The sequence below is a fragment of the Macrobrachium rosenbergii genome, chromosome 22 (assembly GCF_040412425.1).
Source record: "Macrobrachium rosenbergii isolate ZJJX-2024 chromosome 22, ASM4041242v1, whole genome shotgun sequence".
Lineage (NCBI taxonomy): Eukaryota > Metazoa > Arthropoda > Malacostraca > Decapoda > Palaemonidae > Macrobrachium > Macrobrachium rosenbergii.
The window spans coordinates 23,999,186-24,017,759 of record NC_089762.1 but is presented as its reverse complement, the minus strand read 5'-3'; the positions used below and the strand labels follow the sequence as shown (position 1 = coordinate 24,017,759).

The 18,574-nt window shown below is 38.1% G+C and overlaps 2 long non-coding RNA genes across 4 annotated transcripts in view; one reads left to right on the top strand and one right to left on the bottom strand.

The window, feature by feature from the left end:
• The window catches only part of LOC136850662 (uncharacterized), a 352,695-nt gene that overhangs the window by 162,794 nt on the left and 171,327 nt on the right, over positions 1–18,574 (bottom strand). The gene's annotated exons all lie outside the window — the stretch shown is intronic.
• Positions 15,972–18,574, top strand: part of LOC136850664 (uncharacterized) — an 85,988-nt gene continuing 83,385 nt past the window's right edge. Inside the window, exon 1 of the long non-coding RNA XR_010856683.1 lies at positions 15,972–16,678. This is a non-coding gene — a long non-coding RNA (uncharacterized lncRNA). The remainder of the gene's footprint in view (positions 16,679–18,574) is intronic.

Here is an 18,574-nt window from a genome sequence, read left to right as displayed (position 1 = left end):
AGATCCATTCTCCTGTAGTCTGAACAATTGAGTGTTTCAGATTGCTGCAATTGAGTCTTTTCAGACAACCTGAGTCCTCTCAGACATATTTGATTCGCTAGAGAGTCCAGTCCATGTAACCATTATTTCAAGATGGCTAATACCAGAGCCCAACAAAACAAGGACGCTGGAAAGGACATGGGACTATCAGGGCAAGCTCTGAGAGACTGGGTTCAAGAGCAAGTGGACGATGCCAAGGCGGAGAGAGAGAAAGAATGTGAAGAGAGAGAGAGAGAGAGAGAGAGAGAGAGAGAGAGAGAGAGAGAGAGAGAGAGAGAGAGAGAGACGAGAAGGGTTAGAACGTCAAAAGAGAGAGCTAGAACGGCAAGAGCGAGAAAAGGAGAGAATCACCCAGGTGAAAGAATGAATCGCCCAAGAAAAATGGGAGTAGAGAGAATGGGAAGAGCGAGAGCGACAGCGCGCCCATGAGCTCCAGATGTTAGAACGACAGAACGCCACTCCCCCTCCTGCGGCGGGAATGAGTGCCCTCAGCCAAGCTCACTCGTTCATGCCAAAATGGACAGAGTCCGAACCAGAAGTATGGCTTGAAAGGGCCTAACGAGTCCTGGAGTGCTGCAACCTCTCCCCCCCGCGGAACTCTCCCTTGTTCTCACTAAATTCCTGGGAGGGAAGGCACTCGTTGCCTACCATGCCCTTTCAGCAGAGGACAGGGGAAACTGGGAAGTCGTACGCCAAACAGTTACTAAGGCGTACGAGATTACCCCTGAGCGGTGGAGGAGACGGAGAGAGCATCCAAGAGAAGCAGGCCAGACTGGGTCCGATTGGGCGTACCATTCTGAGCGGGCGTTAGCAAAATGGCTCGAGTCCGAAGGAGCCACTAGCGCTGCCGAGGTAATCGAGCGATTTAAATTTGAGCATTTCCTGCGCTATGTCCCTCCTGCCCTCGCCACTCATGTAGTGGATAAGGCCCCAGTAACACTCACCAAGTGTTGCCGGATAGCAGACATGTGGGAAACTCACCACCCTCAGGAAGGATCCATGGGGCGGAAGATAAATCCCCCGCCCCTCCTCGGAGGATCAAATTCCCATAAAAATGGGAACTCGGGCAAGCTCCTAATTTGCCAATATTGTACAAGGATGGGGCATTCCTCTGAGCAGTGCCGAAGCAAAAAAACAGCGCCTCTTTCTCCCAGAAAACCACCCAATAACTTGCCTGCACCCTCCACAGGGGCAGCACGGAAAGATTTTAGCCAAACCTTCTGCACAGCGTGCAAGGTTTATGGCCATTCTCCCTCATGGACAAAATGCCCTAAGAATAATAAGTCAAATACTCACGCCGTCGCCTTGGCCATCACAAATTCCAAGTCATTGGGCCCTCCCGCCTAAGGCCCCATATATGTGGCCCCTCCAAGAGGCAGCCACCCTGCGCGCTGAGTCACGGCATTCAATGACCCGGGCGCGCAAACCTCCCTCATACGAAGGGACAGAGTTCCCTATGGAGCCATTGTCAATAGACAAAAACTCGTCAAGATTGAGGGAGTAAATCAATTTATAATGATACTACCTACAGTCCAATTGAGAGTCACAAGACCTCAACAGTCAAAAATTTGCAATCTTGCAGTAGTAAGCCATCTCCCCGGAGGCTATGACGTCATCCTGGGACAGGGCTTTCAGTCCCCACATATATCACGAAAATCCAGGGGTCCACATTCCCCAACTCATTCCTTGGGCGCGAGTAATCCTCCCCCACTTCTCCCTCAGTCAAGACTGGTGCCCCCTGGGTACCAGGAGGACGTGCAGTCCCTACCAGTGTCACCTGAGTACGATGTACAGTGGCCCCCTCGATCAGTTCCTAATCCAATTCCAGTGCCCGGCCCTGCCTCAGTGCCAGCGCCAGGGCCCCAATCAGATCTCCCTCCCAGAGATGCCAAATTCCTGCCAGTGCCACTTGCCTGCACCGAGCAGTGCCAAGCTCCGTCCGTCCTGACCGACGAGCACAAGAAACCTCTGATAGTGCCTGACTCGGCCTTAGTGCCAGCGCCAGAGCACAACCCCGATCTCCATTCAAGAAGTCCAACTCAGGACCCCCTCTCTTCTCCCGGCCTGGCACCACTACCAGCGTCGGTAAGAGAGACGGTTCCCCTCGACCACAGCGGAAGTTCACCTAAAGGTGCAGCCTCGCAACCCGTGCCTGAGCTGGCCATTGATACCTGTGAGTCGTCCACGCCCCCGCCGACCGTTACTGCTTTCTCGCCACCTGCCGCAGATACCCTTGTGAGTCAGGATTCTGCCATATCTCACTTGGCCAATGAACTCAAAGAGCTGCAATGGATCATGGTAGTACTAGCATGGAAAACTCCTGCGTCAGCTGTCGCAGCAGCTGGCCCAGGTGGCACTCCATGCCGCCCTCTGGTCTCGGGCCCTCGACTGTCCCAGTAGGAAAGGTTCGTGGCAGAATTACCATGGGCGTGGGAATTTCCGGGTAGTTGACAAAGAGCTCTAGAGCTCCCCTGGCACCTGTGCCACCATTTCATCTTTCGAAGGTCTTGGCACCTCTAATCCAGAAGCGGATGTCAAGGCACTCCACAATCTTCTTCCGTTCCTCAGGAACTTCTACCCCTTGTCATTTTCTATTAGTCTTTTCTTAAATTATCACCACAAGAGGCAATTAAATACGGGATACCATTCCCCTCAAAATGTATAAATCATTGAGAATAACAGAGTGAGAAGTGGCACGCCCTTGCGCCCCTACCTTGGCACAGGGCATGCATGTCAGCTCTTCCTGAAGGAGTCTCGGCCTTTGGGTTCCCTTTTTTCGCCTTGGGGCTAAGAGATAGTCCGGGCCGTAATTTACAGGCGAAGGACGATAAATTCCCGCATAACACAATAAATACCTCACTCTATTACCCGTGGTTTTTCTGCCAACATCATTTACTTGTTTATTTATTTTTCTGTTTTAATGAATCGCGAGTCATAGACTCCTGCCCTTGTGATTTTAAATGCCCCCTTCATAAAATCCGAGAGACGTGTTCCAGCTTTCGTATGCGGTCACGTTTTCATTCGTAACATCCTGTTAATTTCTCCTTTTGTTATTTTTTTTTCCTCTTTCCTTCTAAGAACTCTGTTTTGTCCCAGAACCCCTTGTCTTTTGTCTGCTCATCCCGTCTAACATTGAGCGAGTATCTATTTATAGCCTGAACTCGAGTTGTGGGCACAGTGGACAGCCTATACTCGAGTTGTGGGCACAGTGGACGCATAAAATTAGCGTGGTTTAAAGTTAGCGAATTAAGACTCGCGAATACTCTCGCTCGCCCACCACTGTCAAAATCACGTATAAGGGTCAGCCTTCAGCTGTCGAGTTGGCGAATTATGTATCGTCATTACAACATCACATAAAGGGGGTGCCATTTACAAAAATAAATGCTGTTTTATCATTTACACAGCCTCTTCAAGGCATACTGTACTAACCGCATGCCTTGTTGATTTAGAATTAAGGAACTTATATGTAAATTAATTCTTAAATTTTGTCTCCTGCCTCAAAATTATCTTGTCCTCGTAATCCTAAAGTAACGTATGCCGTAAATTTGAAGAAATTAATGGGCCATGTTAAAGTAGTTTAGTATTAGTGTGTTGGAAGGATTTTCCATTTTGCGTGGGGGGTAGAATAAAGTAAAAGCTTTTCCATTTCTTGTTGGGAGAAGAGTAAAGTAAACCAGCTGTGCCGACTTCTTGGATATCAACATACAAACCCAAATGAAGGTTCGTATGTTATCTTCCGTGGGGAGCTATTAAACCTACAAGAAGTCGTGCACAGTGCGCCTCCCTCCCCCCCCCAACCTAATTTACCTTTTGTTTATTGAGAACCGCATGGCTGATCGTATTTGACCTAGAAATCAGAGCAAGGTTATCAACATTCCGATCTGTCCTTCTTTTACCTGGAACAGATATTGAGATGACACGGATAAAAAGGGCAGGGAGAGGAGACTTAATGCCATTCCCTTAATAAGCTTAGCCCAACTAAGCTTCTTAAAACGGCCTCTCTAAAGGCAAATTAAGCTGCCTGAATTGTCTTACCTCGGCAGAAAACCTGGGAAGAGGCCACCGAATCCCTGGCCGCATGCCTTAAAAGGAAGAGAAGCAGTTAAGCAGTTAGTTGTGGAAGCAGAAGCCATGCAGTAACAGTCGTAGGGGGACAGCCATACACGCGGGCGAGCAGTACCTTTGCTGAGAGACCATTCATTTCCCCCATCCGACTCCAGACTTTTCAGTCACGACAGTTTGCCCTTTAGAAAGTTTGGAGTACCAGCATTTCACTTCTGTTCTTGTGCCAGTTTATCCAGTGCCATTTCCAATGCCCTGTGTTCGAGTGTAAAGTGGTCATTCATTCCTCGAGTCTTTGGCACCCTAAGTGCAAACTCGAGTCATATTCGGTGCTACACTGTTCCTTTACTGGCGTGTAATGTGTAAATCTCTCTTGCAGAGGGACCTATTCGCAGTGGACTCATCTTGGATTGTGCCTTGCCTTTAGTCAAGACTCCAGTAGAGGGATCTTCAGGTGTTGCAAGCCCTTTATCAGTTTACTTATCCATTTTCCCTTCAAATGCCTTCTTTTGTAAATATAATTCTTTAAGTTATCCCAAGTGTTTACGTAACATTTCCTTATGAAGTAGAGCCTTCAGCTCCTAAATTCACCCCTTTTTCTTATTTTTTTTACGATTTCCCTTTACGCAAGTCAGAACTCCAAGGCCAATTAAATAAAGTTGCCGTTGCCAGCCTGTAAAATACCATAAACCCAGGGAAATACATAAAAAAATATATATATATAGCCTAATATATATATGTACATATATATATATATATATAAATATATATATATATATATATATATATATATATATATATATATATATATATATATATATATATATATATATATATATATATATATATATATATATATATATATATATATATATATATATATATATATATATATATATATATATATATATATATATATATATATATATATATATATATATATATATATATATATATATATATATATATATATATATATAATATATATATATATATATATATATATAATATATATATATATATATATATATATATATATATATATATATATATATATATATATATATATATATAATATATATATATATATAATATATATATATATATATATATATAATATATATATATATATATATAATATATATATATATATATATATATATATATATATATCTATATAATATATATATATATATATATATATATAATATATATATATATATAATATATATATATATATAATATATATATATATATATAATATATATATATATATATATATATAATATATATATATATATATATATATATATATATATATATATATATATATATATATATATATATATATATATATAATATATATATATATATATATATATATATATATATATATATATATATATATATATATATATATATATATATATATATATATATATATATATATATATATATATATATATATATATATAATATATATATATATAATATATATATATATAATATAATATATATATATATATATATATATATATATATATAATATATATATATATATATATATATATATATATATATATATATATATATATATATATATATATATATATATATATATATATATATATATATATATATATATATATATATATATATATATATATATATATATATATATATATATATATATATAATATATATATATATATATATATATATATATATATATATATATATATATATATATATATATATATATATATATATATATATATATATATATATATATATATATACAGTATAATATATATATATATATATATATATATATATATATATATATATATAATATACATACATACATGTATGTAGCAATCACTGGCACATTTATATTTTTAAATAAGGAATTGTGGATGAAGCCCTTTTACAGAAAACTTCCACATACTCAGTAACCCTATGCACCAACAAAAAGGATCACCAGAAGCATGATAAAACCTTCCTACACTTAGCACAAGTCAATGCTCTCTTTCTCGCCCTCTCTCACTTTCGGGTGTTGAAGCTCCTCCTCCACAATACCATTTCAACACATCTTTCTCGCTTTTTCACAATCTTTATCTCCTTCTCACTACAAATATTTCCAAAACTATACACTCTTTGCCATGCACTTCTGCATACCTACTCATTTCTTATTCACATGCAGTATCCATACTTCACTTCTATAAGGGAGACTTATTCACTTCTATACAGGAGACTTAGCTCAACAACCCCTTCATACATTCCAACTGTCAGTATACTAAGACACTCAAAAATTCCTCCCAATCTTTTGCACACAACCTACTTTGTAACTCCTTTTCTCGCTCTACATTTACTCCCGAACACTTAAAGAAATCTGTCTTCCATTTATTAATCATCCATGCTTACATTCATTAATAGACCTTCCTGGTTTCCATAACTTTTCTCTCGCTTGTATTCACTTTCAAGTTTCATCCTTTGCTAATACTTTAAAACTATTCCACTAGTTTCTCTAGTCTCTCTTCAGTGTCCCCAAGCTGCGACGTATTATCTGCAAGCTAGTCTTTCTACACTTCATTCACAGCCATTTTATTATCATACAATTTTGCATTTACATCTACTGCCTTTTGGCTTTTCACATCACCCCACCCACTAATATATTAAACAGCCACAGACACACACCACTGCCTCAGCCCCACTTTTAATCAAAACTAATCACTCGGCTGCCAACTAACTGTAACTCATGCTTTACTTCAGGACCCTGAACACTCTCCGCATTGTCTCTGTCAGTTCTACAATAAGCTTTTCATAGTTTGAACACGTTTTTTCCCATTGCTTTCAATTTTTTTATATAGCTCTTATAAAATGCTGGATCTACAAACCACCTTCCTTGTCTAACCCTCCTGTGTTCTTCCCCAGTTAATCCATCTGTCACTGTCCAAGCAGTAACATAAACTACCCATGGAATGTTTTGTAATGTTATGCCCTTATAATTCTTACAGTCTCCCCTATCACCCTTACCCATATTCACCGGAACAATTATTATTCTAGTTCCTTCAAAGACTTTACATTATTCAAACATACCTTACACACCCAAGCCAACTACTCAATTACACTTGCTCTGGTCTACCATATAACCTTACTCAGTCTCATAATCTCCTGATGTCCTTCCATTCTTCAACTTTTTTTTTTATTAAATTCCTAATGTCCTCAACAGTAACTTCTACATGCATTCTCAAACTCCTTACAAATTATTCCACTATTATATCTTCTCTCTTCTACCTTCAACAAATTTTCAAACTACTCACTCCACTGACCCAGGATACTCTCTTTGGAAAGCATTTCTTCATGTGCATCTTATGAGGTAAATTTAAGTAATCTTTCCCTCTGCATTTATGCCCTTCTAGAAAAAATTATTCTCCGTGAAATTCATCCCGACCGCTCCCTTTTAGTTTTCTGAAAAGAAAACTATTGTGTCGGCTTTCTGTCCATCCACACTTTTTTCTGTCTGCACTTTTTCTGTCCGCCCTCGGATCTCAAAGACTACTGAGGCTAGAGGGCTCCAAATTGGTAGGTTGATCATCGACCTTCCAATCATAACACATACCAAATTGCAGCCCTCTAGCCTTACTAGTGTTTATTTTATTTAAGGTGAAAGTTAGCCATAATCGTGCATCTGGCAACAATATAGACCAGGCCACCACCGGGCCGTGGTTAGAGTTTCATGGGCCGCGGCTCATAAAGCATTATACCGAGACCACCGAAGGATAATCTATTTTCGGTGGCCTTGACTATATGATGTCTTCGACGCTTTTTTTACCTGTTCTATCTTATAGCTTCTTTTTCTCTATCACCTTCCCCTTGACCCCTTATTAATCTCTTGCAGTTCCTTTACACGATCTTTTCTTCTGCCTTCCAACTGCAACTAAAATAATCTTGGTTTTCTTCTCTAACTTCTCATCATCCCACCACTCAATACTCGCTCTACCAAATCCCATTAAACCACTTAAATTCCTGTCACGTCTATGACCCCATCTTGGAATCTTATATGCATACAGTACACACTACATAATACTTCAGCTTCTGTGTCTTTATCCTGGTCAATTTTAATCCATTTTCTGCTTTCCTCTTCCTCTAATTTCCTTCTCATCAAACACACTTGTCTTAATTATCTAAACAGGGACATTATCAAACCTTCCTCTCTAACTTAAACTTCCATCTACTTTAACCCTTGCTTCAAAAAAAATCAAGATAATACTTTCAGCCACTCACCGCCTCACCATCACATTCATCAATTTGTTCTTCCATCTACTTTACACTAACACCATCTAACAAACATATTTCCCCACCATTTTCTCTTTCCAAAGCATATTTACATAACATTTTCTTTGGACTCACGTACTCCCAACAGATGGGCCACTTCAAAAACATTTTTACAAGGGTCTACATTCTCGTTGCCACCAAGAATTCCCTATCTGCCAAAAATGCAATCTCTTATTCTACCAACGACCTTGGCATTCAATTCACCTATCACAACTGACCTTTCATGATCCTCAAACCCAGCAAAGCATACAGTTTGGCTCCCAAAAACATTATTTTACCCTCATTCCTTTGTAAGCATTTATCTCTAAAACAAGCGCGACTCCCCGAGAATAAAGTTTCCAGTTACCACAAACATAACTTTCTGTCCACTCATGTACACACTGTCCTTTCACAATTGTCTCACTCAATGCAACAAACCCAGCTTCTCTCCTATCATGTACAGTATTTCGTCTATTCCACACTATATCCACAAGCATTCAAAACTCAAGACTATTATATATATATACATATACATATACATATATATATATATATATATATATATATATATATATATATATATATATATATATATATATATATATATATATATATATATATATATGTATGTGTGTGTGTGTATATATATATATAAGAAGGGTCAAGGGAGAACACAGCACATATCACATTCGTCCAGGTGAAGGGCAGGAACATAGAAGCAGATGACATGGTAAACCATTTATTCCAACGTTTCGTGATTCTCAATCACATCTTCAGGGATATCTACAATAATAAAGTACGATGTATAAATAATACATCATGAAAAAAGGAAAAACTATGTTTTTTTTAATTTTTAGATACAAAGTGAACTAAAACTCACAAGGACAGAACATAAAAGATCTTAGATTGGGAAGGACAACATGTTTAAACACAGATGTATTCAGAAACAAAAGGGTTAAAACAAACAACACTTAAATACAGAAACTTAAAAACACTGAGGAATGACCTGCTGTTCAGAGGCTAAGAACAAACTAAGAATATACTATACAAGATTTTTCCAAGCAAGCAGAGCGTTAAGATAAATATAAGGGTACAGCGGTCGTTTGACAATTCAATGAGGGAACACCGGCGGGGGGGTTAGTTTTAGAACGGGATGCCGTGCCACTTCGCTAATTCAGAATACTCTAACATATGTAATCATATCATCAAATGCCAAACAGAAATCAGATATGAAGATTTTAAAATCATTGGGCACACAAGCAATTCGCAAGAACTACTCATTCTGGACACATTAAATATTAAACGTGTTCCCTCAATGAATTGTCAAACAACTACTGTACCCTTACATTTATCTTGACTCTCTGCCTGCCTGGAAAAATTTGTGTATATTATATTCTTAGTTTGTTCTTAGCCTCTGAACATCAGGTCAGTCCCCAGTTTTAAAATTTGTCTGTATTTAAGTGTGTTGTTTGTTTTAACTCTTTTGTTTCTGAATACATCTGTGTTTAAACATGTCCTTTCTCATCAACCTAAGAACCTTTATGTTCTGTCCTTGTGAACTTTAGTTCACTTTATATTAAATTTGTTTTTTTAAGTTTTTGCTTTTTTATGATTTAATATTTATACATTGTACTTTATTATTGTAGATATCCTGATGATGTGACTCAGAATCACAAAACGTTGGAATAAATGGTTTGCTATGTCATCTACTTCTATGTTCCTGCCCTTGACCTGGATGAATATATATATATATATATATATATATATATATATATATATATATATATATATATATATATATATACATTATATATATACATTATATATATATATTTATATATATATATATATATATATTTATATATATATATATATATATATATATATATATATATATATATATATATATATTTATATATATATATATATATATATATATATATATATATTTTATATATATATATATATATATATATATATATATATATATATTTATATATAATATATATATATATATTTATATATATATATATATATTTATATATATATATATATATATATATATATATATATATATATATATATATATATATATATATATATTATATATTTATATATATATATATATATATATATATATATATATATATATATATATATATTATATTTATATATATATATATATATATATATATATATATATATTATATATTTCAATGAGAAGACCTCTTTCTAAGCCAACTCAACCTCCAAGTTGAAATAACTTAAAATATATTGTTGTTTATAAACAAGTACAATAACGTTTTGCCACACTGGTAACGAACGATGGAAGGGCGAGAGAAATCCAGCCCCTTCTTAATTCTCTCCATACTTCCCCTTTGGTAAATCTATTAATCTTTCCTAGACCTGGTGACTGCCTTGAAAAACCTCTTTCAGGTGATGGCGAATGCAGACAAAAATCTTGCCTCCCGGATCCATCGGCTTTGGGATGAAGACTGGGAGAAAGTTGAGCCTGCATAGCAACCAGCAAACACGTGGTTGCCAGGGTCACCTGGATTGGAAGGCCCCCATTAGGCGTCACATAGAAAAAGGAAGGTCGAGGCCCATGTGACTTGGCCGCCATCTTGACACCCGAGGGCAGACGCCAGCGTTTCCAGCGCCATCTGAGAGGAAAGGAAAAATAATCCACCGAGAGCATAAGAAGTGGGGCACCAGCGGCATCACTCTCAGAAACCCTCTTGACAACAAACGCTACACACTTGCCCCTTGACTGAGCTTATCCCTCATGGCCACCTTCTTGCGCCTCCCCCCAACCCCCGTTACTTGACTGTGCATTCCCATAAAATCTTCCCTCCATACCTGGTGAAATTCGGTGAGGCCCCCATCGCTCCGTCTAGGTAACATCCTGATTTGAGGTTCTTTCAACAGTCATGAATCTTTTGATCTTTTACTGAATTCCATTTTCTTTTCCTTAGTGCAATTTCTCATGAAGTCTCACTTAGCACAGTGTGTAACTTTAACGTAAGCATCTTGCACAAGAATCTAGTTATCTTCGCACCATCTGTGCGACACTCGATTCTCCCAATATCGATATTTTTCCCTACGTAACCACTTGTGTTCTCAATTGCAGACGGTGTTGTTAGCTGTGGAAACAACCGTTTGTTTTGTGCTCCTTGCTGTGGCATAGCCACTGCAAACTACTCTACAGTGTCCCTTTCAAGAGGATTACCCCCTAAATCTTCAGTATTTTAAAACTGCTGTACTATTTGATCACTCGGCAGAACTTTGTCTACCTGCCTATTATTTCCCCATTCTTCTGATTTAAGTGTTCAAATGTAAATATGTTCGAAGTTAGTATAACCCAAGTGTTTATCTGCAACATTTCCGTGTTGAAGTAAGGCCTTCAGCCCAACCCTTTACTATGTAAGTTTCTACCTGACCCAGCAATTGCAGTCAGAACCTGTAATTGTTATGGTAAGTCCCCTGAGTCAGGACTAAACTAAGTAGGTCAGATATATATATATATATATATATATATATATATATATATATATATATATATATATATATATATATATATATATATATATATATATATATATATATATACATACATGACAAGCAAAATTAATTAGCATTAATGTGTAAGAAAATTGCTGAAAAAATAATGACAGCTTAAAATATGTCAGCGAGACCGTTTCAGATGCACACACACACACTTCCACACACTCACACACACACACACACACACACGCAAATATTATATATGTATACTGTATATGTTATATACATATATTATATATACATTATATATATAAAATATATGTATATATTATATATATATATAATGTATATATACATATATATATATATATATATATATATATATATATATATATATATATATATATATATATATATATATGTGTGTGTGTGTGTGTGTGAAGAAGTGTGTGAGCGTGCGTCTGAAAGGGTCTCGCTGACATGTTTTAAGCTGCCATTATTTTTTCAGCAATTTTCTTACACATGAATGCTAATTAATTTTGCTTGCCATTTAGATATTAATTTATTAAATTAACTTATCAATAAATTAGCCCTGTCGTCTTTATAACCCCTCAGTTGTCGTCTTCATGCCCTTATAATCGTATGGACCGAGCGAAAAAGCCCAATTAGTATCTAATGAAGTTCCAAAGGAAAAGAATGACCGTACGTGGGGAGAGAATATAGCAAAGGATCCTCATTAAAAGATAGATATGCACACATATATGTGTGGGACGAGTTTAAAGCTGTGGTAAAACAGGTGCCAACACAAAATGTGCATGGTTCATCAAGATCTGTTCTTCGAAAGAATACGAAATGAAACCTGTGGATGAATTAAAACGGTGTCTTTTTCGCGGCTATTACGAATATTATACCTAAAGTGATGGGTACCTTACAAGTCAGAGTCAAAAAGACTACCTGTAAAACAAAGCGCTTAACCTGTGAGAGACAAGGTTTCGAGTTTGTACTCTTGAACTGTGGCCACGTCTGACTTCGAAAATACTTACAACACGCAAGAGTAAAAGAGTGAGCTAGCCTGCGTGACGACTCTTAAAAATTCACCAAACAAACATTTTGAGTTAACACAATCTAAATAGGTTTGGTTTAAACAGGTCATGTATAAGATTCTCTTAAAGGTCAATTAACTCCTTGTCTCTTACGTGTAGTAATGAGCGACACCACGGATTTGCCGAATCTGTGGCCTGACCCTTCCGGCACTTTGAAGAGGAAGATGCGACAACACAAAACATGCTTAGTGGTGTTTGCTAATGGTGACGTGTTGTTTTGTCTGATATATTCGTCTGACTCTCCTACATTTCATCTTGCTAAGAGTATGAACATTTCTGTATGCTTAAGCATATGCTTATTTTGTACCTACATCAAGAGGTAAAATAATTTAAGATACAAAAATAGCCAAATGAGGCTTATCAGATCATAACAAGCAAATATAGTAGGCTATATGCACATACCCAAATAGCTGTTGAAAAAGAAGGTTACGGTAAAAGTACACGGCACTTATAAATAGAGCCTCTTATGAGGATCAACATACTTAATACTACCAAACCTTAGTTTGGATGAGTGAGAAATAAATGACTTCTGGTGCTTGACGCTGCGATATCCCATTACCTCAATAGAGAATATACAATGTAAGCCGAAGGCCAAGCGCTGGGACCTATGAGGTTATTCAGCGCTAAAAGGAAAATTGAGAATAAAAGGTTACAATGGTGTGACAGGAGGAAAACCTCGTAGTTGCACTATGAAACAACTGTTAGAAAAGGGTGGAAAAGTATGGTGGAAGAAAGAATATGAATGGAGGTACAGTAAAAGGAATGAAAGGGGTTGCAGCTAGGGGCCGAAGGGATGTGTGGCGTATGGCTCGCAGTGGATCTTGAACAGTGAGCGTTACTTGCATTAATATGAGGGGTACTGACGACGCTACACCCCCTACGGGAGATTACTTCAACAGAATATGAACGCTGAAGTTTCGCAGCACGAACAGGTCTCACTAATTCCAAAGACTCAGGAACTAAATGCGATAACAAAAGTTTTTCAAGTTTTTCACTGACATGTGAATAATAACCAAATACTATATTTTATATGTGGCGGTCAAAATCAGAATTGCCAGTTAGCTAGCCAGAAAAACAAGAACAATAATTTCGGCAATTTTACCTGGAGGATAAAGATCCAAGGAGGCTCCAGGCATCCGAACGGTGGGAGCCAACTAACAATCGGGTTATGAAATGTAATAGACGCTGTTCTGACATGTTTCTGCCACAGCTGAGGCCAGTGCCCGAGTTTTGACACCTCTGATCACTACATCATGGAGACGGCACTTCAGTTACTAAATCCCCAGTCCCAACCAGTTATGTCGTGAAGAAAAAATATAAAGTACACGAAATAAGAAATCAATAACAACTTACCCCAAAAAGCCGTTCATGGTCATAAGAAGAATCTTCACCGTATAACTTATGGAAACTAATAATGATACTTGAAAATCCTGAACACCTGAGGAAATTAGTTTTGATGTGTATTTAATATTTAACAAAATTCAACCAGATTTCGGCACTTCTAAACAGAGCTGTAATTTGTACCACAAGATTTCTCATAAAAACTGAACTAATGGGCTGATGTAAATCTCCTAACCAGGGGCTTTTAAAATCCAAGTGAATTACGGAAAATTAAGAAAAAATCCACTCGGTTTTTCTTTTTCGTTTACTTATTTATTTAATCTTTTGTTCTTGGGCAGGAGAGCTTTATTTTACACTTGCTTCTGTGAGACGGACGAAGTAGAGGGGCGGGTGGGGCGTTTGGTATTTGGTATCTACAGGTAGTTTTCGTAATCCCATCATGGGACAGTTTTGTGTAACCAAAATAGCTGAAGTTGCACCGCGTCAAAATCCTGAGGAAAAACAAGATAGTTTCAATTTAAGTTAGCAAAAAAAAAAATTATAATAAATGAGATAATAGTGGAACAATTAGCACGCCGGCATCACCAGTTAGGCTATATCACCGTTCTTCTACAAATTACAGTGATGGTGATATTAGCAGCACGAATAGCAACGAGAGCCGTAACAATGACATTATGATAATCCCACATTCTGAATAGGAAATCCTGCGTCCTTTCTCCCCTAATTCCACCGACGTGCTATAACAATGCCTGTTCCCCTACGGTTCGTGGATAAGTACGCTCGCATACCTAATTATGCCATTTCGAGACTAACTAGATGAGTAATTAGGCTGAATGATTTCCTTCGTCTCTTATTACATGTGACACACATCCATATGTTTACCTCTTATTTTTCAAAAGACGTTGGTCACTTTGGTATTCCTGAGTAAATGGTGGAAAAATAGCAACTGAAGAAGAGAGAGAGAGAGAGAGAGAGAGAGAGAGAGAGAGAGAGAGAGAGAGAGAGATGAATCACTTGACACATTTCCCGTACATTATGAATGAACACGTGTGAGCGATACAATGTAAAATGCTTTTTCTTGCTCGTCAGGGAAACAGCCAGCACAGCTGACAATCACCTTTAAGTGAACTAAGAGTGTGTGGTAGAGAGGGCCATTAAAACAGAGCGACCGATGTTCTACCTTCTCCGATAACTAGGTCCCATAGAAACTGACATTAAAGGTGTGTAGTCGCTGCCCTCTTTCAGTAATGCTTATAAAAACTTCTCACCCTCACCTCACCTCACCTCTCTCTCTCTCTCTCTCTCTCTCTCTCTCTCTCTCTCTCTCTCTCTCTCTCTCTCTCTCTACACAGACACAGAGTAAAGAGACGGAGATTTTTCAATTATTCTTGCCCAGAGGGATGTTTAGCATGCCACCACTAGCAATTTGCGCTGATCTTTGCGAAAATAACTTTGAAAACTTGAAAATCTTCCGGGGCGTTTGCGCAGAGGAGTGATGAGGGACGAGAGAGAGAGAGAGAGAGAGAGAGAGAGAGAGAGAGAGAGAGAGAGAGAGAGAACTGAGTACCATCGCTCCTTCAGGCTCCGGCACTCTTCAGTGCGTTGCTTCCCTCGAGGTAGAGCAGTAGAGCCATCCGCTGTGGCCCCTTCTCGCTCTCAGTGAAACCATGAAAAGAAGACGACACCAAAAGAGTCTCCACAACTTCCTAGTGTGATAAAAAAAAATAGTGTGTTTAGGAAATACTTTAGGCGTGAGTAAGACAGAATCGAGTTTACACATACAATCATTTCCAGTGCATGTATTGCAAGCGGCCCCGCGCAAATATATAAATAATCAAAGTTTCTAAGTAGATACCGAGAGGCAGCGGGTCAATCGCGCAAAAATGACGGAGGAAATTGACATCCTGGACGACATGAACAGGCTTGGGTCGTTCGCTAACACCACGAACATGACAAACGGTGAAGGTGGTGATATTTCGGACGATCAAATGACCTTCATTTCCGAGAACGACAGTTACATCTTCATTGCCACGGCTATTTTCACGATCTGCTATTGTCTCATGGGCTTCACATGCTGCCGTTGCTACTGGCTACACCTTCGGAAGAAGTCTGAGCACAACAGGAGCACGGAGGGAGGCTTAGAGGCCGTCGTGTCGACGAAGGACGGCGCGAAGAGAGGCAGTAAAGAAAATAACGTCGGCACTATAGAACCTGAGGAGGAGATTAACGAATTCCTCGAGCCTAAGTGGAGCTAGTCATTCCTTTCTCCTGAAAAGGCGGAGAAATGGCTCCTCCTTCACGGGTTTTGACAGGTAATAAGGTCAATTGGGCGGTTTCGCTTTATTTTACATACAGACATGTGGTTCCTAGTATAGTTATCTGTGTGTGTGTGTGTGTTTGAAGGTATTTTCCTAATTATTAAGGCTATATATATAACTTTTTTCTTTAACGTTGAAAGGTCTGAGGGTTTCCGAAGAGATGCTTAGTACGGTGAAAACCTGCCTCCCATCTCTCTCTCTCTCTCTCTCTCTCTCTTCAAAGGAATTTAAATAGATTAAAACCCTCATTCACCTTCCATACGTGAATTGGATCAAATTACATAAATAGCAGTGTTCAGACGTGTCTGGAAATTCAATTTTACTTAAATTTGGAGAGAGAGAGAGAGAGAGAGAGAGAGAGAGAGAGAGAGAGAGAGAGAGAGAGAGAGATCTAATGAATAGTCTCACTCCTGTGGGTGTGAGGATTACCTCACCGAGGCCCTCCAGTTTTGATGATTCACGTTTTGAGAGATCAACGACCACTCCTGCCTAGTTCTCTCTCTCTCTCTCTCTCTCTCTCTCTCTCTCTCACCCGTAACTGCAACCCACAACAGTCGCCTAGCAATTAGGTACATCATTTCTCCTCGTCCCGTTTGAGAGTTCGTGGCTGCGAGCTAGACGCGCTACCACCGGGGTTCCGAGGCCAGAGAGAGAGAGAGGGTTGGCCGGTTCTCTTATGTTTCTGTAGGATACAAAGAAAACTAATTATTTCTAAAATTCAACGTAAGAAATTTACTTTTTGCAACAAATTTGTTATGGCAACTGGGATCTGAATGAGGAACCGATGAAATTACTATTATAGAGTTATTCGGTTGCAAGACTGAGGATAAATTTATAATGGAATGGAATATAGAATTTTGGCCAAAGGCCAAGCGCTGGGGCCTATGAGGTCATTCAGCGCTGAAACGAAAATTGAGAGGCGGCTACTGTAGACAGGTTTGAAAGGTGTAACAAGAGGAAAACCTCAAAGCAGTTGCACTATGAAACAATTTTTAGGAGAGGATGGAAACTAACACGGAAGAAAGCGAATATGAACTGAGGTACATTTAAAAGAATGAAAAGGGTTGCAGCTAAGGGCCGAAGGGACGCTGCAAAGAACCTTAAGCAATGCTTACAGTGCATCGCTTGAGGTGCACAACACCCTACGGAGAAAAAATTTATACCACACATTGTATATATACATATATATATATATATATATATGTATGTATGTATGTATGTATGTATGTATGTATGTATGTATGTATGTATACCAAAAGGGCCTCTGTGAATTGCCACCATACATCCCCAGCCTCCCGCATCGCAGCTCTCTCATCCAAGAAGGTCTGGGTCTTCCAATCTTCAGACGCACGTAGGAGCCCAGCTGATACTATCATGTACTGTTCTCCGAAGGGTTATGCAGAGGGCATGTCTTAGACCCGTCCATCTCGCATCATTATTTCCTCTAAAAACAGAACTTCTGTAATATCCCTTATTGTGCCATTTCTAACTTTATCCTACCACTTAACTCATAATAGTTTCCTTAAAGCCATATTTCTAAACGGACAAAATCCTCCAGACGTAGATTTATTGACGAACCCTGATTCATATTCGTTTAACAATTCGGGTCGTGCTTGACCTATGCATAATCTAGGTTTTGTACGCAATTTAAGTCTGATTTTCAAATATTATGGGGACTAACCATTTTAGTCTGTCACTAAGCTGCAACTCTAAGAGAACATGTGTGAAATATCACCATTTCTAAATATCTGAAAGACTTAAAACTCGCTCAACTTTCTCCATCTAATATTGCTTCGGTCCCGCTGTGCATAGTCTGTTCTCATCACTTCTGTTTTCTCCTCTAAATAAATATAGTGTAATTTATTAAGCAGGCTTTGTAAATCTTGTGGT